Below are 26,194 nucleotides of genomic sequence, written 5' to 3' on the forward strand. Positions count from 1 at the left end.
CAGGCGTGACGTGAGCATCACAGTTCTCATCACGAAAGGAAGAAACATTTCAGTCCTGGGGAAGAAGCAAACCTTTTTGGAGAACTGGAGACAAAACTTTGACTTTCTGTCTCAGGCTCCGAGGGTCAGTATCCTCGGCCACATCAAGTGCAGCATGAAATGTCTCAATTATTTATATCCTGGTTGGTTCCAGGAAGGCTTTGGAGTGACAGTTTTCATAAAGTGATTTCTTGTTGGGACCCTCAATAAACATACTGCTCCAGGAGCTGAGTCTGAGAGACACCAAGGGACAGGCCCCAGCACCCCATCTTCTAGGGGCCACCCTTTGTGGCTAGTGTTCAGTGTGCTCTGAGAGGGGGCGTCCCCACCCCACCCAATCCATGTGACTCACAAAGTGGTTCTGGAAAAGACTTTAGAAATTATTAAGTCCTAACAATTATCCACCCTTATGACATAAAGAAAAGTATGAAACCCGTCTCACAACTTCTCTTAAAAATCCCTACTTTTGAGTTTTATGAAGAGAAATAGACATGTGGCGTACTGTCGCTCCAGCCCTGACGCTGCCGAGAGAACCATAGCTGGCACATCTTCTCCCCCATTGCCCGCTGGTCCTGGGATTCCCTGTGCACCCATATTTTAGAATACAGAATTCCAGGGGATGGGATCGACGGTGTATTTCCCCGATATTCCATTTATTGTCACTTCCTACTATTGAAGAGGAGAGAAAGTTTTATTTACAAACAAGATTTGTGGACCCGTGAAAAGTCCCCTCTAGAATTAAACTTCAGAGGGCAGGTTGTCTGTCTGTCTGGGCAGTTCTCCCTGATCACAGAGCTGTGACTAGCCCGGAATAGGTAGAACTCAGTCCACGTCCGTTGAACAAATGAGGGATGAAGTCCGTAGCAGACATAAATACCAGCGGGCTACGTGAGAGGAGATTGTCAAGGATGTTTGACTATTGTTATTAGGAAACCAGACTCTCAAGGGCGAAAACAAAAGTACATGGGGAGGGATTTCTTGCTCAAACCCTACCTGGGGATCCCCGGAAAGCTATTTACATACAATCACTAGATACGTGTGATTAATATTGTTATTTCCTAATTTTGCATGAATACCACTGTAAAATTTTAATGTCTCTGTAAACATATAAGGAAGACTATCTTATAAGTATGGAAATCTAAAACTCATGCTTGTAAAAGCTATTTAAATCCTTCAAGTGAATCTTTGGGTGACAGAAAACTGGCCATTTGCCTAATTTTTTTGTATCGATTTAAGTCTATGCCAGTGGACACAGCTGTGCCTGCTGTCTCTTCTTAACTTCCAAGCACCAGCATTTGGCAAGGACGATAAATTGTTGCATAACAGAGATTGCTCTTCCCCTCTTTCAGGTTTAGCCTGAAGTCTTTTCAGCGGTTGCTTTTGAAACCTTTGTAGGGAGCCAAATGCTTTTTTGAGTTACATTTCTATCAAACTGTGCTTATGGAAAAACCCAAGGACGGAGAACTTGTGTGTGTGTGTGTGTGTGTGTGTGTGTGTGTGTGTGATGTGTTCAGTGTGTGTGTTGGTTTTGTGTGTGTATGCTGGTTATGTATTGAGTGTGTGCTGGTTGTGGGTATGTTGATTGTATGTGTTGGGGGCATGTATGTTGGTTATGTGTTGAGTGCGTGTTAATTGTATGTGTATGCTGGTTGTGTGTTGAGTGTGTCTTTTGGGTATGTGTGTGTTGGTTATATGTTGGGTATGTGTTGGTTGCGTGCGTGTGCGTGTATGTGCTGGTTGCATGTTGAGGCCACTTTCACTCACAGAACTGTAGACTGCATGTGGAAGGAACAGCTGTGGCCTGGGGTTGGGAGGCCACGTTCCAGTTCCAGCTGTCGCCATCGAGTGAGACCTCTTGACCTGCCAGTTCCTTTCCTGGGATCTCAGTTTCCTCGACGGCAAACGGGTCAAAAGTGGTGGTCACTCTAACAGCCTGTGCTGGACTCAGTATTTCTCAAACAGCGCTTTTCGAGGGATTCGTTGTATTTGGTAGAAAAAGTATCTAAGCGCTCATGTGTTCAGGAGACATTGGTTAAACTCAAGTAAATTGCAGGACCGCTCGGAAACTCTGAGGTTAGTACTCATCCCGGCTCTGGGAGGAAGGTGAGTCATGTTTCCCAACATACCTGTCCATGGGCCTCGTCTCCCAACACCGAGTGTCAGCATCTTACCAGACAGCACCGCTCTGTGGGACCCGTGAGTGGAAGTCACCGCCTTTCGTTTGATGTTCTCACATGTCAAATGAGGCTGTTCCTTGCTCAGTGGGACCTACTTCTTCATGACCAAGGCTCTGTTAATGGTTTTCTCCTGCCCGGGACAGAGTATTTGGACAGAATCCGCCTCCCCAGCGTAACGTGCTTGTCATGTAAGGCTGTGCAGCCTCTGTGAGTCAGTGCACGGTTGGCAGGAGGTGTCTGCTCTATTAAGAGTCACTCGTTTTGCCCCATTGTCTGCCTTCAGGGTTGTTGTGTTGGAAATCACACGGCCAAGTGGTCTTGAGTGTCCTGATTCTGGAGGATGGGTTTACTTTTCAGAGATTCTGGACCACGTGGTGCGTACTGAGAAGGAACTCGACGTAACTGGGCGGGAGCAGAGCTGTGGGCGCTGCTCCCTGCGACCCAGGAGTCGAGCCTGGGGGCTCCGTGGGCCTCATTGAGGATTTAAAATTAGTAGGCAGGGCGAGCTCCGTTTGTCACACCCTTTGTGAGTGTGACCCTTCCACGGTGGGCGGGTGGTGACTGCACACAGCACGTTAGAGGAAGCCCTTTAAGGCTGGTCATGGGGACCAGTGCTCTCGATGCGGAGTGGAGGCTGGTTTCTTGTCCCTGAAGGTCTATCAGGGCCTGGGAGGTCCTGAAAGAATCAGTGAACACACTCGGTGCCAGTGAACGTGGCTCTGCCTTTGGCTGTAGGGAGGGATGGCCTGGACGAAACTGTCCACCTGGCGCGGCCGTGTCACCTTCCACTTGCTATCTCAGCGCCGACAAGCTCCCTGTGAGCTTCCGAGGGCTGCTGTGTGGTGCACCCTTTCTCTGCACCGTCCTCGTGGGGCACCAAGCACACAGTAGGTGCTTCGTTGTAGGACCAGATGGATTCTTCTTTCCATAGTACTAATGGGAGGTCATTGGATCACTCCTGGAGAAGTCTAGTGACAGAGAAATGGTTGCTATGCAGGCCAGTGTGTCTTCTGGTCGGGCAGTTCTGGGTCTGCACAGAGTTCTTACTGTAACTAAATGTGTCTCCCTGTAGGTCCTCTGTCAGAGCTTAGGCCCCACGGAGCACCCCATTTCCACATGTCACTCCTTCACGTCAGAGAAGCCAGTCATCATGTTTCCCCTGGTTTCTACTTAGTTTTTATTTTTCACAATATTAACATTTACAGCTTCTTCACCAGTTTTACCTTTTTCTTGAAGACTTTTTTTTTTTAGGTTAGTTTTAGGTCCACAGCAAAATTGCAAGGAAGGTACAGACAGTTCCCGGGTACCCCTGCCCCCCCCACGCACGACCTCTCCCACTGTTGACATCGCCCATTAGTGCGACACACCTGTTACAATTATGAAATGCCTAATGTGTGCTGCGGGTATGACACTAACGAAGCCAGACAGGCTCAGCCCCAAGGATGAGGAATGGAATCGTCTGTCAGCTAACGGACCATACTGAAACGCTCATTCAAAAACTTCTGAATTATTATTTTAAGCACGAACTGCTATCCTCAGTTTTCCCTAGGTTCTGCAGTGCAGCTTTTGAAGTAGAGGATTTTTTATGTACAGTTAGTTTTAGCTATTAGCCATTTTTTCAGCCTGTGAAATGTATTATTTCTCCTCAGCTTTGTCACGTATGCACTTGAGGAACACATTTTCTAATAGTGTCCTCAAATTGTTGCTGACAGCATTCGTCAGGCCGGGTGACACACGGGGCCCCATAGCCGACCTCTGGAGACTGCCCTCCACATGGATCTTCCCCATAACTCAGGCTGCTGTTTATGTTCTGGAGGGGATTCCTCCCCAGGACTTCGGCTGAACATAGGAATTGATTTGAATGGTGACGTGCTGTAATTAGAAACCCAGTGGTTTGGGCAGATTGCTTTTTTGTTCATTTATTGTGATAAGCTCTTGGACTGATCAATGGTACTTTTATACATTTTCAAATGAATAGCCTACGGTTTGTTCAAGAAGGAGGAATATTATGATCATCAGTGATGGCCATGAAGGGAACGGCTTTAATGTTCTCCCCACCCCCTTTTTCATATGGCCTGAAGTTTGTGGGAAATCAGAAACCCTTCAGTGGGGCGTGCCAAGAGACCAGAATCAGGTGTCAGAGGAGGGTTTGCTCGTAAAAGATTAACTCTGAGGATCCATTTATTAATGGGAAACCAAATCACTGAGGTAACGTTTAGATACTTTCTAATTATAATTGAGCTGGGGAAACTGAAATCTTTGTGCAATGTGAAGAGAAATGATTTACGCATCGTTCCAGCCTCAGAGCTAGATTACGGAATACCCCCAGTCAAGTTAGTAAGGAATTCAAAATACACCCCAATTAATTCCAGAGGTTGACGGGCTCTGCGAGGACCTGGACGTGCTGTCACTTCTGTCAGGTCCCTGTTCCCCGCCTTGGATGAGTAATATCTCAGCCAGCAAGGCTGGGGCACTTGGGAGGCTCCTGGATTTCTTAATGAAGAGTGTTCAGCGGCGCTCTTACCTCTCCTGACCCGGGTGTTTATAGAACACAGATTGCATGGCCTCATTTTCTTCGCTGATTTTCAGGATGATGTGCGTGAGGCACAGAGGGTAGGAAGTAGAAAAATATTCACAAGCCTGGAGACGCCCGGGGTAGGAGCGAGTCTTCCGTTTTACCGAGGTGGTGAAGAGGTTCTTTCCCCCCGTGGCTTTAGTTGAGAACTAGAGCTGCACAGTTTGTCAAGAGGAGTGTTACTCTCCACTAGGATAAGACCATGGTTATCAGAGATGACCTTTGAGCTTTATAACAAATACTAGTGTTGGAAAGTTACTTCCTCCGGACTGATGATGCTTTTCTGCTGTTCGTTTCCCTCACCAACACTTACAACCCCATGTTTATGTATGTGTTTACTTTGTGTCATCTCCTCCCCGTCAGACTAGGAATCTCTTGATTCCAGGGCTCATGTCTTGGTTTATACGTCAATGTGCACTTGGCCCCTAGCAGAGTGCCTGACACATAGTAGGCACTTAACTTTAAACCAAAATTGGAATTACAGGTTTTTTTTGTTTTTGTTTTTGTGAGGATCTGAAATTTTAACTTCTTGTACTGCCTCCAGAATTATGCCAAGAAATCATCCTCGTGCATCACATGGGTGGCTGGATTGGGTTATCTTTAGGGTCCCCATATTGGGTATTCTAAAACCAACATGAATTAAGACTACAGACTTGCCATGTAGCTGGATCATCTCCTGAATGTTGTGGAAATTACAGAAGAAGGAGTCTTATCATTAACAAGTTTATGGTCTAATTAAGGGGTCTAGATTGACTCATACACAACGATTAGCACATTGTGGCTGTGAGCTAATTTAGACCATGAAGACAAAAGGACTTTAGGAGAAAGAAGAGATCGTTGTGACTTGGAGCCTTGCTTTCAGGTTTTGGAGAAATGGTTGTTTATACACTGGTCTAAATCCAGCCCTATACCTGGATGTGTTCCCCAAATCCACCTCTCTTGTCAGTTCTCTGTCTTCAGATGAATTGTGTTGAAGGAACAGAGTGAGGGGCATATTGATCATACTTTAGATGAACTTGGTCGAGAAGGGTGAGAACACGTAGAAAGTATGAATCAGAGCCATGAGCTCCATGTGTTCAGCTCGACAAACATACCTGGTTCAATGCCGCACTTTTGGTCTCCCCTTTCAAAGAAAAATAAACAAGACTCACAGAAACAGACAATTTTTTGAACTTCAACTCTGTATTTTGGTCCTTCCTCTGAAAGCCTAGGACAATATGGCTTAGTGACATGAGTACTTGGCAACATTTTAGTGACAAGCACTTTCCTTGTTCTGAGGGACACAAATAATACAGAATATTCAAAAGCTTGTTCTTGTGTAGTTGAATAGAGACATGAGAAGTGAAAAGAAGGCAACTATCAAAGACTAGTCAATTCATGGTTTATTACGCCTCTCCTGTTCCGCTCTGGGCATCGTGATGCAATTGTAAGGAACAAAACGCCATCTCTGCTTTCTGCTGTCGTGGGGCGTGCACTCTTGTTGAAGGAGACAGCCAGTAAGCAGATAAGCACTTTACTTGCATTCATTCATGCATACGTATGCTTTGTTTGTGTTTACTCACCAATTTGACCAACATTTATGGAGCACATATTAAGTACAGTACGGAGCTGGTTAACAGTGGGGGTCCATTCTGAGAAATGCATCGTTAGGCAATTAAATCGTGTGAAAGCCATGGAGTGTGTCTACACAGATCTAGGTGATGTCGCCTAATGCTGTAAGTGTACGTGCTGCACTTTTATATACGGCTGCAGCACCAGCGTCACCACACAAATGTGAGTGATGAGTTGTGCTTCAATGTCACCAGGGCTATGATGTCACTAGGTGATAGGAATTTTTCAGCTCCATTATAGTCCTATGGGCCTATTGTTGTGTATGCAGTCCATTGTTGACTGAAATAGTATTATGTGGTACATGAATGTTACAAAATGACGGCACATTTCTTATCAGAAATAACAGACACCAGAAGACAATAGGATGACATTTTAAAAGGGATGCAATTAAAAAAAAGTTTGTCAACCTAGAGTTCTAGATCCTTGAAACTGGTTTTCAGCATTGAAGGCAAAGAGATATTCCAGAGCTGTGCTGTCCAATCCAGTAGCCCCTGGTGATATTTATTGAGCACTTAAATATGACTAGTCTGAATGGAGATGTATGTGTAAAACACACACCGGATTTCAAAGACTTGGTGTGAATAAAATAGGGTAAACTACACCAGAATTAGTTTTATTATATTGATTGCATGTTGAAATGATAATATTTTAGATATGTTGGGTGAAATAAAATATGTTAATACAATTGTAAAAATGAATGTTTAACAAGTGCCAAGATAATTCACATTCAGCAGACCCACACTGTAAGAAATGCCACAGAAAGTTCTTCAGGTTAAGGAGAGATAACAGGTGGTAACTGAGAAGATTTAGTGAAGATCATGGGACAGGGAAAATATGGGGGTAAACACTATATCAGCGTTTTCCTTATCTAAGTGTTAAAGAAAACAGAAGACTTTTGTAAACCACAAATTATAAAACTATATTTTATTATGTATGTAGTTACAAAATACATGAACGTAATAGCACATAGCGGTTGGACTCTAGTGTTGTAAGATTCCTACATTTTACATGAAATAACACAATATTAAACATAAATAAATTGCAATAAATTATAGACACACACTGCAATCCCTAGAGCAACCACTAAAATCTTTAAAGAATATAGCTAAGAAGTCAATACAGGGATTAAAACAGAATGCCAAAAAAAATCTTTGATTAACTTAAAAGAAGGCAAGAAAGGAGAAACTGAGAAACAAAAGCAGATGAGAGAAAAAGAAAATAAATAGTAAGATGGTAGACCTAAATTCAACCTTATTAATAACTGGAAGAAATATGAATGGACTAGAACACCAATTAAAAGACAGAGACTGTCAGACTGGATGAAAAAGCAAGATAAACTGTATGTTGTCTTAAGAGTTGCACTCTAAATTCAATCACACAAATAGGCTGAAAGTCATACACACACATATATATATATGTATATATATATATATAATATATATATAATATGTGTATATATGTGTATATGAGTATGGTATAGTATAATTTTAACATTGATATAGAAGCACAGGAATATAGACTAGCCAAAAATATGCACATATATGCTGCAAACAGTAATCATTAAAGTCTGGAGTAGCTAGAGTAATAGTAGACAAACTAGACTTTGAGGCAAAGCATATTACCAAAGATAAAGAAGAACATTTCATGAATATGAAAGGCTACGTCAGCAAGACATAGTAATTAAAATTTCGTACAAGCTTAGTAACAGAGGTTCAAGAATCATGTGCCAATAAATGAGAAGAGAGATAAATGCACTATTGTAGTAAAACTCTGTTCTTAATAATCTATAAAAAACTAGACAAAAAAATCAGTAAAGATATAGACCTAACATAAATTATGATTATAAATTTATGTATTTGTAAACCTATACTTTTAAATTATAAATCTAAATTATAGGATCTAAATGATATAATTGACATTTATGGAAACTCCACCCAACACTGCAGAATCCACACTATTTTCAAGTGTACATGGAATGCTTATCACGATAATTCATATTCTAGGCCATAATACAACACTTAATCAATTTCAAAAGATTGAAATATTACAGTGTGTCATATGGCCACAATGGAATTGCATTTGAAATCAATAAGAATAAGAGCTCTAGAAAAGCCCCAAATATTTTTATGTTAAATGATGAACTTTAAAAATCCCCATACATCAAAGAAGAAATCACAATGGAAAAGAAAAATAATTCAAACTGAATGAAAATGAAAATACTACATATCAAATTTTATCGAATGTAGTTAGAGTAGTGCTTACAGGGAAATTTATAACTCCAAAATGCTTATTTTAGAAAGGAAGTGATTTAAATCAATGATCTAATTTTCCATTTTAAGAAACTAGAAAAAAGTGAGCACATTAAACCAAAAGTAACTGGAAGGAAGGAAATGATAGAGATAAGAACAGAAATAAATGAAACAGAAACAGACAAAAACAATTGAGAATATAATAATGCCCATCTGGGTCTTTTGAAAATATTAATAAAATTCATGAACCCCACACAAGAATAATTCAGAAAAAAGAGAACATAAATTAATAATATCAGTAATGAAAGAGGAGACATCAGTCAGATCCTATAGGCATCAAAAGACTAATAAGGTAATATTATAAACAATTTTATGTCAATAAAGTTGGTAAATTTATTGACAATTTGTCAACAAATGACATTGAAATGGACAAATTTCTAAAAATACACAATTTATCGACAAAGGAACCCTCATACACTGCTGGTGGGAATGTAAATTGGTACAGCCACTATGGAAAACAGTATGGAGGTGCCTCAAAAAATTAAGAATAGAATTACCATTCAACCCAGCAATTCCACTTTTGGGTATCTACCCCCAGAAATCTGAAAACATTTATCTGTAAAGATGTATGTACTCCACTGTTCACTGGAGCATTATTTACAATGGCCAAGACATGGAAACAACCAAAGTGTCCTTTGATAGGTGATTGGATAAAGAAGATGTGATACATATAAACAATGGAATACTACTCGGCCATAAGAAAAGATGAAATACTGCCATTTGTGACAACATGGATGGATCTTGAGGTTTTCATGCTAAGTGAAATAAGTCAGACAGAAAGTCAAGACCCGAACAAAAATTGAACAATTTCACTCGTATGTGGGATATAAAACTGAAAGCAACAAACGAACAAGACAAACAAAACTCATAGACACTAATAACAGTTTAGTGGTTACCAGAGGATAAAGGGTAAGGGGGAGGTAGAAGAGGGTAAAGGGAGTCAAATATATGGTGATGGAAGGAGAACTGACTCTGGTGGTGAACACACAATGCAATATTACAGGTGATGTATTATAGAAATGTACGCTTGAAACCTATATAATGTTATTAAGCAATGTCACCCCAATAAATTTAATTTAAAAAAGAATCAGAAGTATACAAAAGTGAGAGAGGACATAGTGCCATAGTAAGGTATGAACGGTTTGGAGGCCCCAGTTTGAATGTTTCTCTGGGTTTTTCTGGAGGATGCAAAGCTGTGCTGGAAATCTCATAAGAATAGATTTTTCTGTGATGTGTCTTTACTTTCTGCTGCCAACTGGATTGGAAATATCACAAATAAAAGTGTTTCTTGCAGTAAAAAAAAACCAAAAAAAAAAAAAAAAACAAGATGAAAGGAAAAATCTGAATAGGTTTATGTCAAAGACTTTAAACTTTCTATCAAAATAATTTTCTACAAAGAGAAATCTAGGCCCAGATGGTTTCATTTGGTGAATTCTTTCAAACATCTAAGGAAGAAATATTACCAATCCTACAATAGTCTTTTAGAAAATAAAGAAAAATTTCAAACTCATTTTATGAGGGCAGCATAATTGTAACACCAAAACCAGACAAAGGAGTCAACAGAAAAAGAGACTTATAGACCACTATCTCTTTAACATAGATGCTGAAATCTTTCACACAGTGTTGTCACATTGAATCCAATGATACATAATTAGGACATATCACGACCACGGAGACTTGATCCTATAAATGTAAAGTGGGTTTACTGTTCTAAAATCAGTATAATCCACATAGTAACTGAATAAAGAAGAAAGTGATATATTCATCTGAATAGATGCATAAAAAGAATTTAACAAAAATTAAAACAAAATTTGACGAAAATTAAGTATTGAAGAAAAATAACTTCTCAGGAAACTAGGGATAAAAAGGACCTTCTTAGTCTGATAAAAGGCATCTATGGAAACTTTCATGTGACATAATACTTAATGTTGAAAGACTGGATGCTTTCCTTCTACTATGGGGAACAATGAAAGGATACGTATCGTCGCATCTATTGAATACATACCGGAGGTCCTAACCAGTGTAGAAAGACATGAACCAGAAATTAAAAGCATACAGGTTAGAAATGGAGCAAAACTGTCCCACTCATAGAAAACATGATTGTTTACACAGAAAATTCTAAATTACTGACAACAAGAACAGCTTATTAAGGCAAATATGTGCATTTAACAAATCTCTGATAAAGTTCAATATTCAAAAATAAAAATTGAATTTCTATATACTAGTAATAAACAATTGAAAAATAAAATTACAAGTTCATGTGAAATAGCATCAAAAAACATAAAATACTTAGAAATAAAGTTAACAAAAGACATGCAACACATGTACACTGACAACTATACAACTTTGCTGAGAGAAAATAAGGCATACCTAAGTAAATGAAGCGCTTCTATCATGTTCATGAGGGTTGGAAGGGTCCATATTGTTAAAACCTCAGTCATCTCTAATTTGATCTGTATTTTCTACACGATGCCAAACTTAATCCCCTGAAAGATTTAAAAGTAGTTGATTCTAACATTGATATGGAAGCACAAGGAATACAGACCAGAAAAAAACTGCGAGAGCTTATGATGCTTGACTGCTAGACTTATTAGAAAACACAGTAATCAAACTGTGTGGCTATAGCTTAAGAATGTGTAAGTAGAACAATGGGATAGAGTAGTGATTCTGCAGCCCAGACCTACATGGTCAGTTGATTTTTAACCAAAGCATCTGAGAAGTTCCATGGGAAAAGTAAGTCTTTTCAACAAATATTAGTGGAATAACTTGATACCCATATAGAAAAAAAGAAACTTGGCCTACCTCACATCATAAACAAACATTAATTTGAGATGGATCATAGACATAAAAGTATGAATTAAAACTATGAAGTGTTTAAAAGAAAACATTGGAGAACATCTCTAAAAACAGGAGTAGGCAAAGGTTTCTTGGACAGGATGTGGAAAACAATATTCACAAGAGAAAATTTTGATTAGACTTAATAAAAGAAAAATGCTTTCTGCTCATTAAAAATACAGTTAAAAAAAGAGACGGAACAAACCCAGACTGGGAGAAAATTGTCCCAATTCATGTAGGTGACAAAGGACTTGTATCATGAATATGATTCCTGTACTCAATAACTAAAAGGCAAGAATTTAAAAAAGGGGCAAATGACTTGAACAGTCACTTCACCAAGGAAGATGTGCCCATGGGCACGTGAGCACATGCAGAAGTGCTCCACCTCGGCCATCGGGAAGACGCAAATCAAAGCCCCCATGGTGTACCACCAGACACTCGCCGGGATGACTGAACCTTAGGGACGGGAGCCCTGCACAACATGGCGAGGTAGGGAAGAGAACCTCATTTGCAGGCGACGCAGACCCTGAGCACGCTGTCGGCGAAGCTTGGGCACATACATTTTCTACTCCACTTCCAGGATTGTTCCAGCTCATCAAGAAGCACGTTCAGTGATGATGTGGGCTCAAGAAAACACAGGACTCGACGAGGAAGGTAGAGGTGCATGCCCGTGGGCTTCCTGGAAATGGGGGCATTTTAGGAATTCTTTCCCAATACCCCCATCTCCATCCACAAGAGAAAAAGGAACGAGCTGAAGCGTGTTGATCAGCGCTCAGTGTCTGCCCAGATGAGCCCAGCAGTGGTTGGAGAAGTAAGCCCCAGTGCCACCAGGCGTCTTTCCTTCTTGTTGCCATCAGGTCACAGGAACCCTGGATTCCTTAGAAATACCGTGCGTTACTCTTCTCTTTGCCACACAAATTAATACTTTAATATATGGATAGTTATTGTGCAGCACACAGCACTCACCGGAAACCTGTCTTGTTTAGCGATTTGTTCTGACCACTGTCCCATTTTCCCCAGTGGGAGTACAGGGTCCTATGTTTAGGTCGCACTCCACAGCGACTGGCACAATGCCACACAAATACATGCCAATACGGATTAACTGACTGAAGTGACACAAGGCAATGTGTCAGTTCGTTTAGCTGAGATTCGCTCCACTCTCCCCTTGGCACCTGCCGCTTTCTTAGAGGTGCACTGTGACCCGTGGACGATGCGTGGTTTGTATTTAATGAAAGAATAAAACTCATTGTTAATGATGTCAACGTGAAATGTGTCCCTCCTCGATTTGATTAGGTAGCTGATTTATTTTAATATTTCCAAGTCCCTTATGTTCAAAATACGTCTCTAAACCAAACTGTGCTGCAGGATTAATTTGGGAGTTGCATTATTTGAAATGGGAGAGGCCGTTTTCGTGAAATGTTTTGTGTGTAAGTACGCTGTGCCTCAGAGCTCAGTGTGTCACCCTTCTGTTGGAAAGAAGACCCTAACACCCGTTGAATGTCTCATTCCCATTTGAAAGTCAAGGCCACTCAGGGAGGCATCGCTGTGATCCAGAAACCCAATGAGCTGGACTGGGGCTCTATCCCAGGTTCTGGGTACAATTAGGAGACACCTCGTTCGCTCATAACTCATTCTTGATGCAGCCATCTGTCCCTCGGCCCCGTCTCACAGGGCAAGGACAAGTGGGGGGCCACCTGGTCACAGCTCCTGGCTCCTGCCTGGACTGAGGTGCACACTCATGGCCAACCAGCAAGCCGGCCCCTCGCCGTGTCCCGTTCCACGACGTGCATGGAAAACCTTCCCACGTGGGTCACTTATCCCGCAGTGCATACCCTCACTTGCGCCAAGCAGGCTGAAACAAGCCATGTTGCCCCTTTTAAGTCCCAAAGCTTCAGAAAAGGAGACAAAAAATGTGAAATTTGTTCCCTAGAATAAAAATTGTGCCTTTAAAAATGTATTTGCAGCTGTGCCCAAATGATAGAGTTCTCACATAAACCTGGGATTAGTAAACACTGTGCACCCTATAAAGAGCCAGACAAGGCCCGGCTGGCCACCTGCTTGGCACTGGATTCATCAAAGCCTCATCACCGCACCGCCAACCACGAGGGGCGCTCTGTGTGCACGTAGGAGCCTCTGCGTGGTTTTCCACCTGTTAAAAGGAAGGATTCTTGCGATCTCATACTATGTACAACTTGTTTATGCGGCAGACAGAGAGGTGCCCTTTGGTCTCCTGACAGCTTTGATGTCGGGATAGGAAGCTTTTAGCGCCACCCCCTGCCAGACGCACACCCAAGATATCTGCTTTTGCAGCCTGTGTGCCCAGTGGAAACACGTGAGACCCAGTTACGAGGGACTTCTGCTTTCAGTGCTTTTATGAGGAACTAATAGGAAGTGGGAGGCATTTGTGGACCCCTTTTGCGAAGGCTTAGAGTTACATCTTGGGCCTGGAGGTGAGGGAAGCCTGCAGAGTCGGCCCAGAGTGTACGCCCCACAGCACGTGGGAACAGCAGGCCGCGCCCCGGTGTGGACGGAGTGCCGCCAACATCCCTCCGCGAGATGACGGTCCCCTTTGCACAGAGAAACGTGACTTTCCTTCTCACAAGAGGACTAGTCGTCATTTTAATAAATATTAGGTTGGTGCAAAAGTAATTGTGGTTTAAAATGTCAAAAAAACAAACTGCAAAAACTGCAGTTACTTTTGCACCAACCTAATATTTACTCAAGAAGCACAGTTTTTCTCTCCATCACAGTCCTGGGTTTGAACTCTGGTCATAATCTCCCTAAATTTCCTAAGTGTGGCGGCCTGGGCCCACCCTGCCTATTTAATTTGGAAACAATCTCAGGCCTTTGAAAGGCTCGTGGGTCACCCTAACCGGTGCCCAGGAAGAGAAGCACAGATCACTGAGTCAAGTTTAATGCTATTTTATTCATTTAAAAATATGGTCATTATTCAAGTACTTCTGAGAATATTTACATAAAAAAACCTAAACGCGCCAAGCTAGAAAAATCGGAAACAATACCGTAGTCGATAGGTTCTTTTTCGATCACTAGAGACTCTGAATAAATACATTTATAGTTGCATAAAAGCTGCATAAATATACTAAAATTTAGTTTTAACTACTTCAATACCAACTATTTCAAATGGCTGGTAACACGTATGACCAAAAGTAGGATTTTAAAGAGTGAATATTACAAGACAGACAAAATTCTGAGAATGAGGAAACATCTAACATTCAAACGGCCTGGTAATTTTTCCTCAGACTTTCTTCTCATTCGTCTTAAAATCTAGAAACAACGTTCTTTCAATTATGCTAAGTTCAGAATAAACATAGCCAGGAGTTTCGTGTAACTGGAGTGTCAGTTCCTGAAAATAATGCCGATACATTCAAGATGGGAGTTTCATGGATAGTTCTGGAGTTGGCTGGGAGTTAAATCTCTCTCTTAAACCAGCCATGTTTGTGGGGCTACAGATTTTCTCTCCTCATCAGTGCCCTGCCTGCACTGCGTGAGCTCTAAGATGAGTCTTCTTTTAGGTCATTTCCGAATGAGGCAATTACATCATGTTTGGTATAATTTTAGTGCTAAGTGTCTCCTATTATGTTCTCATTCTGTAAGGCTGGTCTTTGCATATATATCTTCTTTCTTACTGACCAGAATGTTTAATTAACGAGAACAGCCCGTCTCACCATCGTGCTGCATAATGACAGCTACTGTACAGCTATTTTTGGTAGGCTGAGCCGGGGGAGGTTGTTCACAGCGCTGAGTACCTGACGCTGCTGATTGTAGAGACGAGTTACTCACAATACCCCATCAGCCGTGATGGGGAGCAGACACGCTAATTGGCCCACTTGAAGGATACAGCTCCCCAACGAGGGCTGTCTTTCATGGCTCAAGTTCCATTAATCAACAGATCCTCGTTGAGCCCCTGCTGTGTGTCTGGCATGCTGGGGAGATGACAGGGTGCGGGCATGAATCAGGGCCCACGTCCCCGGCCTCTTTTGATTCCGTCAAGAACAAGACAGCACATATGACACTTCTAGTAAAACATCTTGTATTGATGAAAATGATCCCATTATATGCTCAGGAAAGAAGGTGCTCACTCGCGCAGGATGGGCAAAGGAATAAAAGAACATGGAGTAAGACGGCAGTTGTCCGCACTGCACAGGGCTTCACAGAACACAGCCTGCTCAGAGCGGTATGAGCATCAGGACAGGGTGTGTCCTCATGGACGTCGTCGGGATGGCCTGGTCGCAGACAGCGGTGGGTACCCCGACGCATTCATCCTGGAAGGAAGTCGTCCTCCACCCTGGAGTTTGGGCTTTTGTTCTGGTTTTGTCTGTGCTTTCCATTTGTCCTGTGGATTTGCTACAGGAAGACAGTTTGGGTGCAGGTAGGAAAATAGAGGTTGGATTCCAGTCAGGACACCAACGTCAGGGTCGGGAGCACAACTTGCAGGTACAAGCAGCTTGCATCACACGAGGCTCCACACCTTGGTACACGGACCCCCAGGCAGACCCAGTCATGCCCAGGTGTGCCAGTGCTTTACATTTTTGCTCACCGAGAGGTCCCAGGCTCACAGCAAAACCATGTCCTTTATTCCACTTACCCTGTCCCCACCTGAAGGGAGCCTCTGTGTCCTTGAGACTGGCGGGCAGTGTCTGCACAGAGAGGGGTGCGGGGGAGGCCATGGAAGCTGCCTGTGCTCCCCCCACACACCCTTTCGTGATCCAGATGCTCCGTGAGGCCTGAGGCTCGTCCAGACCTCAAAGGAGGGACACTGAGGGCGAGGAGGTGGCTGGGGTGCCGTTACGACAGCGGCTGAAGCACTGATTTGGCCAGTGCTGTTTGTGGAAACAGTCCTCTTTCGATGGGCACGTGTGTGACTTGCAGGCCCGTTCACTTGTAGCCACAAGCCACCCACAGTTGTAGTGGTGGCATGTGTCAGCTTTGCTGGATCCCCTTCTGGGCGTGCGGCTGGGCCTGGAGCAAGCAGGGTGGGAGTGGGCTGTGCCCCAACCGATATCTGGTGCTGGGTTGTATCTGACACTGACTTTGAACTAAAGCAGTAAGAGTCGAACTAAATATAATGGCAGGTTTTAAAAAGACCAGAATAAAGGTAACATGAGGCAGAAACTATTTCAAATAACACCTGATAGTCCACACAGGAACTTTCATTGGAAGGAAACTGTTCTGCCAAAAAGTGATTAGTTCACTCCAAGATGGTCTCTCATTTTTAAATTCAGCATCACAATGCAATAAGTCACTCCTTCTTTTATTTCATCCCCACTTATCTGTCCCCCTTGGGCTCATTCCACATACTTTTGATTTGATTTACAAATTTGCTACTGGATTTTAGAGGCATTAGGGAATCTCCGCTGCTGCCAAAATGTCCATCACGAGTTTCTATGTTCAGCTTTTTTGGTGTCGCATCAACTGTGCCCTGTCATCTTATATTCCTGTGGGGACACCACCTGAGTGTTCGTTAACATCATTGCAGGGCTTACACTGCAGCAGGAGGGATTTGAGTTAGACCGACGCAGTACAGGCCATCTTTCTACTGTGGATGCTCTGTGTCCCTAAGAATGTGTCACCACGCAGGGCGGTCCAGCGTGAGATAAGCCTGTTCTCACAGACAGTTTAGAGTGTTGCATGTGATTTTGTGTCTCACTTGTCTAGAGGCCAGCTCTGTGTCACACATAGAAGCCATCAGATAACCATGGGAGAAGACCTCCAAGGTGGGATTGCGCCGAAAGTAAAAGTGCGACAGAAAGGAGGCTTTGCTTGGGAGTTGACTGGAAATGGCATTAAATATTAGAAGCAACCACTTCCTGCTACATATCGTGGGGGGAGGGCTTCCATAATGCAGAGACTTGCAGACTGTTTGTTAATTAGATGTATCATAAGCATTTTCTGCCTCACCGGCTAGGCTTGGGGGAGGGGCGCCGGTGGGGAGCACGTCGGAGCTCCATCCAATTGCCACGCTGATTCTGTCCCCACAGGTGACTAAGGACCGATGGGATGTCACTCTGTGCCCAGCACTGTCCTAGCCAATTCTGCCAACACAAGTTCACAGAGCTGTTGGTTCCACCCATCAGACCCTTTGTTGAGTGGCTTCTTTGGGTTGTCCTCTGCTCCCCTAGCATTGGATGTCAGAAGCACACTAACTGTCCACCCCGCCATGTGTCCACCGCCTGCTCCGTCCCAGAATCCTGCTGCGGGCCCTGTGCTTCCTGCTCGTACTCAGCCTTCCCCTCAGTGCTGGGTGGGGCGTGGGGGTGTCCTCATGTGGGTTTTACATCCTTATTACTTTCCTGTGTGCTGCTGAGGAATCATCCAGACAGGGGCTAATTTTCATTCAGAAGATAACTTCTGACTCCTGACTCTTTAGCAGCATATTTGTATTAAACAAAGTGACAGTAGATTTAGGGGTCTATTTCTAGCTGCCATTTCTGTTCTAATCTTCAGTTTGTTTATCGCTTCGCCAATACCACATCATAACTACTGTAACTTTAAAAGGCCTTAAGATTTAGTATATCATGTCTCCTGCCTTGTTCTTGTTCCGAGTGTCAGCTATTTCTTGCTCTTTGAATTTTCATAAAATTTTAGAATCAGCTTGCCAAGTTTCTAAAAGAAAGTCTCTTGGGTTTTGATTCGGATTGTATTTAATACATAGGTCAATTTGGGCGAATCAACATCTTTACCATATGCAGTTTTCCAATGCACAAATACTTTATATACTTCCAGTTATTCAGTTCTTTAATTTATAATAACATTTTATGGTTTTCTGCAGATTCATTTATAGTTATAGATATTATTTGATGCTGTTTCAAAATGGCATTTGTTTATTTACACTCTCCTAAAGAAGAGCCTGAGGGAAGAATATGGGAGGAGGTAGCTTATTTAGAAGGTGACTCTGAGACTCAGAGCCAGAGTGGTCAGGGAAGAGGGGGAAGCCAGTAAAGCAGCAGCTATTCGACTAGTACCCCTGTGGACAGTTGGGGCTCAGCCTGGAAGAATGGAGAATGGATCCTGGGTTTTCCCACCAGGACAGGCGGGGCCGTTTGCCAACAGGCGCAGTCTGTGAGTGGTGGAGGGCTCGGGGGCTGTCACTGTCCCTGCACGTCTGTGTGTCTCTGTGCTCAGGCTGGGAGGACTTGTGCGGCTTGGGCCGATGCCTGAGCAGGAACACAGACCCCACAGTGCGTGTTTGCTGTGGACGCGGTGATACACGTGGAACTGTCCACCGCAGCTGTGCTGAAACCACGGTACCGACCAAAGGTAGCACGGGGCACTGCCAGTGTTTCCTGCATTATCTTTTTCTAAAATTATTATCTCCGTTCGTTGTCCGTGAAAGATAGCCAATCGATTTTTATATATTGACCACAATCTAGTAACCCTCCTGAATCCACTTATTCTAATAATTTATCTGCAGGTTTTCTTGGATGTTATACTCACAGCGTTGCCTCATCTGTGAATAATGACGGTTTTGTTTCCTCTGCACCGATTCTTATGACTTTTATTGCATTTTCTTGTCTTATTGAAGGATCTAGACCCCCAGTGCAGTGTGGAACAGAAGTGGTGAAGATAGGCAGTGTTTCCTGTCTCACAGAGGAAACTTCAGTGTCACAATCAGAGTGCCTGAGGGGTGTGGATTGCAGGCTGAGAGCCGTCTCTTCTACTCAGTTTTGTAGAAGTTTCTGATCATAAGTGGATCTTGAATTTTACCATTTTTTAACTCTATGGAGATGCCTTTCCCCCCATTTTCTTGTGGCGAATTCCTTTGCAACCCACTACTGTTCAGTTATTATGCAAAGCTCATTTGCAAGAAATGACATTGATGGAGAAACCTCCGGAAGATTTTTAGTTCATCCATTCATTACACTAAAGAATGATAAGAACAATTGTTCTAGTGCAGAGCTTCTTAATTTCATTTTTATTTTTTATAGGTTACCCACAGACCTCTGGTGACGCCTCTGGGCCCCTTGTCGGAATAAGATTTCTCAATGCATAAAAGAAAACATATAGGATTTCAAGTGAAACACATCTGTTTCAAAAGAGGCACTATATTTTGTTTGCCTCAGTTGTGCCGTTTGCTCTGACACTCTGAATCATAAGCATTGTTGCCTTTTCACTCTCTGATCGCCACAGAGTGTAGATGCAGCCCATGTGGGCGCAATCCAGGCCCTCAGAGTGTGCTGAGGGGAGCAATGTCACCCTTCGTCTGTCTTATTTTTCCTGTCATTATTCTTTGTTCTGATCATTGCACTCATTTCTAATTGTATTGTATTGTGCTGTGCTTGCTTCTAAAAGCTCCATTAATCGTTTTCTTTGTGAGTAAGGCGTGTTTTCCTAGCCTGTGTTAGGGTGGAGGGGCAGGGCTAAACAGACAGCTGGGTCCTTCTCTTCCTGCCTGGTGGGACCCATGCCCTGCAGCAGTGCTCGGCTTCCGGACCTGACGGTCGCAGTCCAGTGTGGGCCTGTGGCTGCACGACTCGGCGACGAAGGAGTCCCAGCTGGGAGGCGGTGTGTCTATGTGGGGCTCCTGGGGGGCGGGGCAGCCCCTCACTCAGGCTCCAGCGGAGCTCAGTGCTTCAACTTTTGTGGGCACGGAGAGGTGACCCCAGGCTGGTGCCGCCTGCCGACAAAAGCTGCCCCTTGCGCCGCCCAATGAACGGAACACATCCCAGGTTGGTGGGATTCCTTAAGCCGTTGCTGCCCAAATGGCACGCTTACTCCCACGTCTGGGTGGGGGGCACACCCCGTTCTTAAACTCCGCTCTCTGCACTGTACCCAGTTAGTAAGTTCTGTCAGATAGCAGCTTTCACAGAGGCGGCTGTGTTTGGTAAAAGCTTTTTGTGAGAGGTCTCAGGGGCTCTGCACCTTGCACCCCGTCCTCCAGGTGGCAAGGCCAGCTCCTGCCACTCATTGTCTGCCACAGGCCAGGTTTCTTTGGTGTCAGGGACTGTCCATCCCAGACCACCTGAGCCAGACCTCAGGGTGTGTGTGGGCAGCCCTGTCCTTGGTGAACAGGAGATATGTAAACACGCCATGGCCCTTAGAGAACATGGAGAATAGAATCGTTTTGGTGATTTTTTTTAATTAAAAAATGACACAATTTATGTGCTGTCTCCATATAAGAGTATGTTACCTTTCAAGCACAGTGTTGCTGGCACAATAAATATCCAGCGGCAGCTGACCTTTCCCAGGGGGAGCCGCTAGGAGCAAGCCACACCCCTCACCCACGGAGGGAAGGACAGCGCCGTGGTCCCTGCTGTGGCATTTCATTCCTCTGCAAGGGACTCTGGGCTTGGAATGGGGCACATGCCACAGTCTCCACGGTTCTGAATTCCAAGCATGCTTGCAAACCTCTGCTTCTTCTGAGTCATGGCTCTTATCTCTGACACGCGCGACTGTTCCATCAGGCAAGGGTCCGAGAGAAGCAGCCCTTGCCTGACACTCGTCTTTCCTTTCCAGAATCGTGTACGACTGTGCACACTCTCTAGCTCAGATGGACACTTGGTCGTGAGCGACAAAACCATTGTGATTTTGCAAAAGCCCATTAAGTTTTGGCACCTGATATGTATTGCTTGATGTCACTACAATCAACACCTGCCCTGCGGGGGTGGCCGACTGGGAAAGCCACACGTGTTGAGATTAATCGGAGGGAAGTGATGAAAGGCAGCTGCTGTCTGGTCAGTGCGCTCTCTGGCCGGGCACCTGCTCCCCACCCCCAGGAGTGCCCAGGCCTAAGCGGTGTGGGTGGGCAGAGCCCATAAGGCCGCCCTGCACGGGCAGCGAGGGAGCGGCAGGAAGCGTGCTCAGACCTATATCTGCAGCCGTGGCCTGGACAGTCAACCCAGTTCTACGGCAAAATCAGCCTCCACGGAGACCCTGGGCTTTTGGAAGCTGAGACACAGGTTTTCTTTCAGCATCACCTGGCATTTTCTTGAGCATGGAAAAACCGCCCCGCCCCGCCCCCTGCCGTGAGCCCCCCCCACCTCCGGGTTAGGTTGCAGGATGGGGCAGAACCATGGCGCTGGCCGTCGGTGGGGTGGGCTCTCTGCTGGGTGCCCTTTCAGGAGCCTTGGCATCTGCAGAGCACGGTGAGGATTGACGCGTTCCAGCTTCCAGAAGGAATAATTCACAGCACGTGGTCCTACTGAGGCAGCGCGCAATCACCTTTCCAGAGAGAGAGGAAACACTAGCGACGCCAGGGAGACCAGAAAGCATCTACCTCACCTTCCCCCGCGCCCGCCTGGGGCCCCAGGTGGACCAAGCACACGTCACCTCCAGCACAGCAGGACGGAGACGTGCCTGCTTTCCGAGAAAGGTGCGGTGGACACTGCTGTTGGGCAGGTTGCCTGGGCTAACTGCCAGTAGAGGGGACTGAGGACATCCCCGGGGCCCCTAAGAGCTCCACAGCAGCCCTGTGGACTGGAGCCAGAGGGGTGGGCAGATCCCCAGGGCTGAGGCACCAGCGGCCACACTGGGGGACCTTCCATCTCAGGAGACGGAAGGGCATCATGTGGCCAGTGACACAGCATGAACAGCATGAGATGAGCATGGACAGGATCGTGACTTGTTCTGACACCTGCAGCTGGAACGGGGGTCTGCCCACAGCCCCCCGGCAGTACCGTCCACTGGGTCGGGCCGCTGTGAGCCCAGCTCTCCTTCCTTTGCTGCTTCACGTCAGGAATGAGACGTAACCTGCCCGCCCTGGACTTTGTCCTGATGTCATAGGTGGGGATCGTACCGTCATCGTCTGTGAAGCTCTGTGAGGTGGTGGCTCGTGGGAGGTGCTTGGCCTCACACCTGTCAGTTGGCACACCCCGCGTGTCAGTTCCTGCTGAGGGAGCGGGGGCAGGTGACTGCACAGAGCAGTCAGACCCGTGGAGCGCGGCAGTGAGCACACGCCCGCTGTCTCCGTCACCCGGCCAGGCCACAGCACCTTGCTCAGCCTTCTAATCTTATTCGGTATTTCATGCCTCTGGTGCTGGAGTGTCAGGTGTTCTCACACAATCTGAAGCTGAATGCCAGACAAAACACAAACATGGGACGGGCGGTGCGTGCAGGCGGGTGGAGGCAGCGCGACGGGAGCGCCGCCGGGGGGTGTTTCCTCAGTTCATGGGCACTGGTGCTGTTCCAACCTCTCCTGTGACAGACTCTCCAGGAAGGGGAGCTGGGCAGCTTCCGGAGGAGGGAGGGGACAGGCCCGACCTTCACGGAGACGTCTTTCCCGCAGACGAGTGTTGGCGGTGTCTGTGGCGCCTGCCGCGCTCCGAGGGCTGGTGGCCACGGAGCTCTCGGCGGCCGTCGGGGCACAGGCTGTCACAAGCGGAGCTGCTGCAGCATCGGCGGCCCTCACCCAGCCAGACGAGTCCATTCTGGGGCTGAGGTTTAGTTACTGAAAGTCATGATGTCACATGGGTTGTTGTATCTCCGTGACAGCTGGCAAAATTAATTTTGAACTAAGTATCTGTATCAACTGTATCCACCGAACGCAGGCGGACTCAGCGTTGGCACCTTGGTGTGCCAGGAGCACACAATGGCTCGGGGCCTCCCCTCTGCCTGTATCTCCCCGAGGCCCTGGGTGGGGACAGCTGGAAGGTGCTCCCAGGGGCCCCGGGTGTGGCCCAGCCTTGCACGCCTCCCCCCTGTTATCATGGGAGGGTCGGTGCTCAGCAATGGCTTCCAAAGGTATCAGCAGGTAACCAGCACTTCTGGTTGCAGGACAAATGGTCTTTGGACAGGCGGTTGGTGATCAGTAGGTGGCCTCTCAGAACGTCCGCTTGCTGGCCTTGTCACACAGGCAAACGGACGCACAAGGGCAGTGTGGAAGGGCAGCTTGGCTGGTTCTGAAAGCTTCCCGTTGCTCAGCTTACAAGGTCGACCCACGCCTCGTTCCCAAGGCCAAGAGACCCACTTCCTGGAACGTGCGCAGGAGGCCTCCAGACTCACCCCGTTGGTCCCGTGCTTCTGACTGCACCTGGTGACTGGTGTGTGGCTCTCAGTTGGAGGAAACTGTAAGGACAGAGCTGTGTCATTGCTTGTGACAATGCCATGAAATGTACTGTGAACTCAAGATCCTGAAATGCCAAGGTCCAGGGCTGAGCGTGTAAGGAGACTCCCATCCAGGGCGTGGGAGGGTTTGATGAAGAGCGTGGGACCTTCTTCTCGGGATGGCAGTGGGGCAGGTGGGGAGGGGCTCAGCCAGAGGCCGCTCTGTGTTCAGGAGCACTTCCCCTCGCTGGGCAGGATGCTGTTTGCACCGCTCAGACCACCACACGTTTTCTAGGAAATTGTACAGCTTCTAACCATTCTCCTTCTGAAGACAGCTTAAACAATTACTCTGGTTTGGGGCTCTTCTTTTAAGAGCATGAGCAACTTGCATGGTTATTACTGCTGTGACTATTCTTCCAGAGTTCAGCCTTGTTCCTGGAATGCAAGAAAGGAAGTTTAAGTGTTTCTTCTATGGTTTTGAATCAACAAAAATGAGGAGCATATAGGAAAAGAACAGACCCGTGGCCCTGAGTCATCGTCCGACAGTGTGGCCGGGGCAATCCTCCACGCTCTGCTCTCTCTCCAGGCCAAGTGCCCTGTCTTCCTTTGAAGGATGCTATCGCCTCGGCTGTTTCAAATGCCTGAGAGTTAAAAGCTACCTCTTGAACCTGCGGTCCTTTAAAATTGACGGAGGAACATGCTACATCAGGCTCGACGAGGCCGCCCCGCGGAAAGTCAACACTCGCCCGAGAGCAAACACCGTCTTCGAATGCAAGGTCAAAGCAAAAGAATGCATCCCCTCTCTGCCCGGCCACTCGTCTCCCTTCAAAGGCTGAGCTGGTGACCTGGCTCCCTGGGCAGGCCGAATGTGTGTCATAGCAGACACTGGAGTTAATATCCAACTACAAATTAGTAGATTAGGTAACGATCACATGCTTCTAGTGCCGATTGATTTAATAGCCGCTTCCCTCCTTTGACAAGGAGGGGACAGGGTGCCCAGGGTCCTGTGGCGAGCTCTCAGGTAGTCCTCTGTGCGGCCATCGCCACCCACCGACCGACTGGCTGACACGCTGTGCTCTGCGCTGCTGTCAGCCAGAGCTCTCCCAGCAAGGCCGTTAAAGCACGCAGGGGACCCGCTCCGTGTTGGCAGGGTTGTGCCAGCTTATGCTGGAATAACAGTGATGCCGTGGTATTTGTTTGAAAATGAAAGGATTATCTGGTCTTTGTAAAATGAGGAATTCAGTTTTGGGGAGGGTCAGGGTGATGGTGACTTGTTTTTTGTTGATGTTCCTACGAATCCTTTGACATGTCAACGTCTGTCACTGAGTGTTAGGACACTTCTAACTTCTTGAATCAACCAAGATGAAATACACACGGCCTCTAATAATTCATGTTAGAAACTCGTCGTGCAAAATAAATGCCCGAGCTTCTTGCAGGATGAGAACGGGGAAGGGCTATTTAGTCCTTACAAATCTGTAGGTAACTCAACTGTGTGTTTTGGGGGGAAGAAGCCGCACTTCTCCCTCTTCACTGATTCATGGGAAGAGGAGTCTTTTTGGTGCTTTCAGTTTTGTTCCACGAAGAGACGATCAAAGCAGTTCCTCCTCAGAGTTTTGGTCACTTTCCTGGGTAAAGCTGGTCCTGCCTCCAGGACAGCACACGTCCCCTCCTATCAGTGCTCCGAAGTCTAGAATCCTCGTGAAGGCTCGTTTCCAGAGAGGGAGGGCTGAACTTCGGGGGTGATAAAAACTTGACCTTCATCCAACTTGCTTTCCCTCACCTCTTACCGGGTGGCGGCATCCTCGGACCTGCACTCTGACATGTGTTTCCTCGCACACACCCACCCCCTCCTCTGTCCTGGAGTCTCCAAGAGTCCCCAGGGGCCACTGGGCCTGTCTTCCTCCCACTTTACTGCCAACCCCTGGGACGTGGAGCAGGGCCCAGCACCTGGGGACCCTGACTTTGCATTTGTGAGTTGTCAGATGCATGATGCAGGCCACCCCTCTCCAGATGACCACACTGAGGTTTCCGGAGGCGAGATGACGGTCCCCTGGCCACCCAGCCGCAGATCTGAGCCTCAGACACAGGTTTCTGGACTCTGGGTTCAGAACCATTAAAGAATTCGGGTGGTGAACACACAATGTAATTTATAGATGATGTGATATAGAATTGCACACCTGAAATCTATGTAATTTTAATAACAATTGTCACCCCAATAAACTTAAATAAAAAAAAAAAAAGAATTCGGCATGTTTACATACACACTGGCCGACGGTTGCTTTTCCCATGAGAAGTAAACAAATAGCAGGTGACAAACATCTGCCAAACAAAGCCCACCTTGGCAGTCATCCCCCTGGAAGCAAAACGCAGGCAGGTCCCCTGAGAAACTTAATGTGTCACTTTCTGTGAGTGATGGTGTCGCTTGCATTTCTCTCTGTTAGTTTTTCTTTCTTGTTTCTAGTGCTGCCATGTAATAAATTGACTCTAAGAACACTGTCTGAAAAATTAGAATGGAAGCCGACTATATAATCAGCTAGAGGAATAATACTTTAGAGTCTCGGGAAGGTCCTGGCTCTCATTGATAGAACACCCGAGGCACACGGAGTGCAACTGCTCAGGGCAGTCGGTGACAGAGACGCTGACCGGTG

Source organism: Rhinolophus ferrumequinum, chromosome 26 (genome assembly GCF_004115265.2).
Source record: "Rhinolophus ferrumequinum isolate MPI-CBG mRhiFer1 chromosome 26, mRhiFer1_v1.p, whole genome shotgun sequence".
NCBI lineage: Eukaryota > Metazoa > Chordata > Mammalia > Chiroptera > Rhinolophidae > Rhinolophus > Rhinolophus ferrumequinum.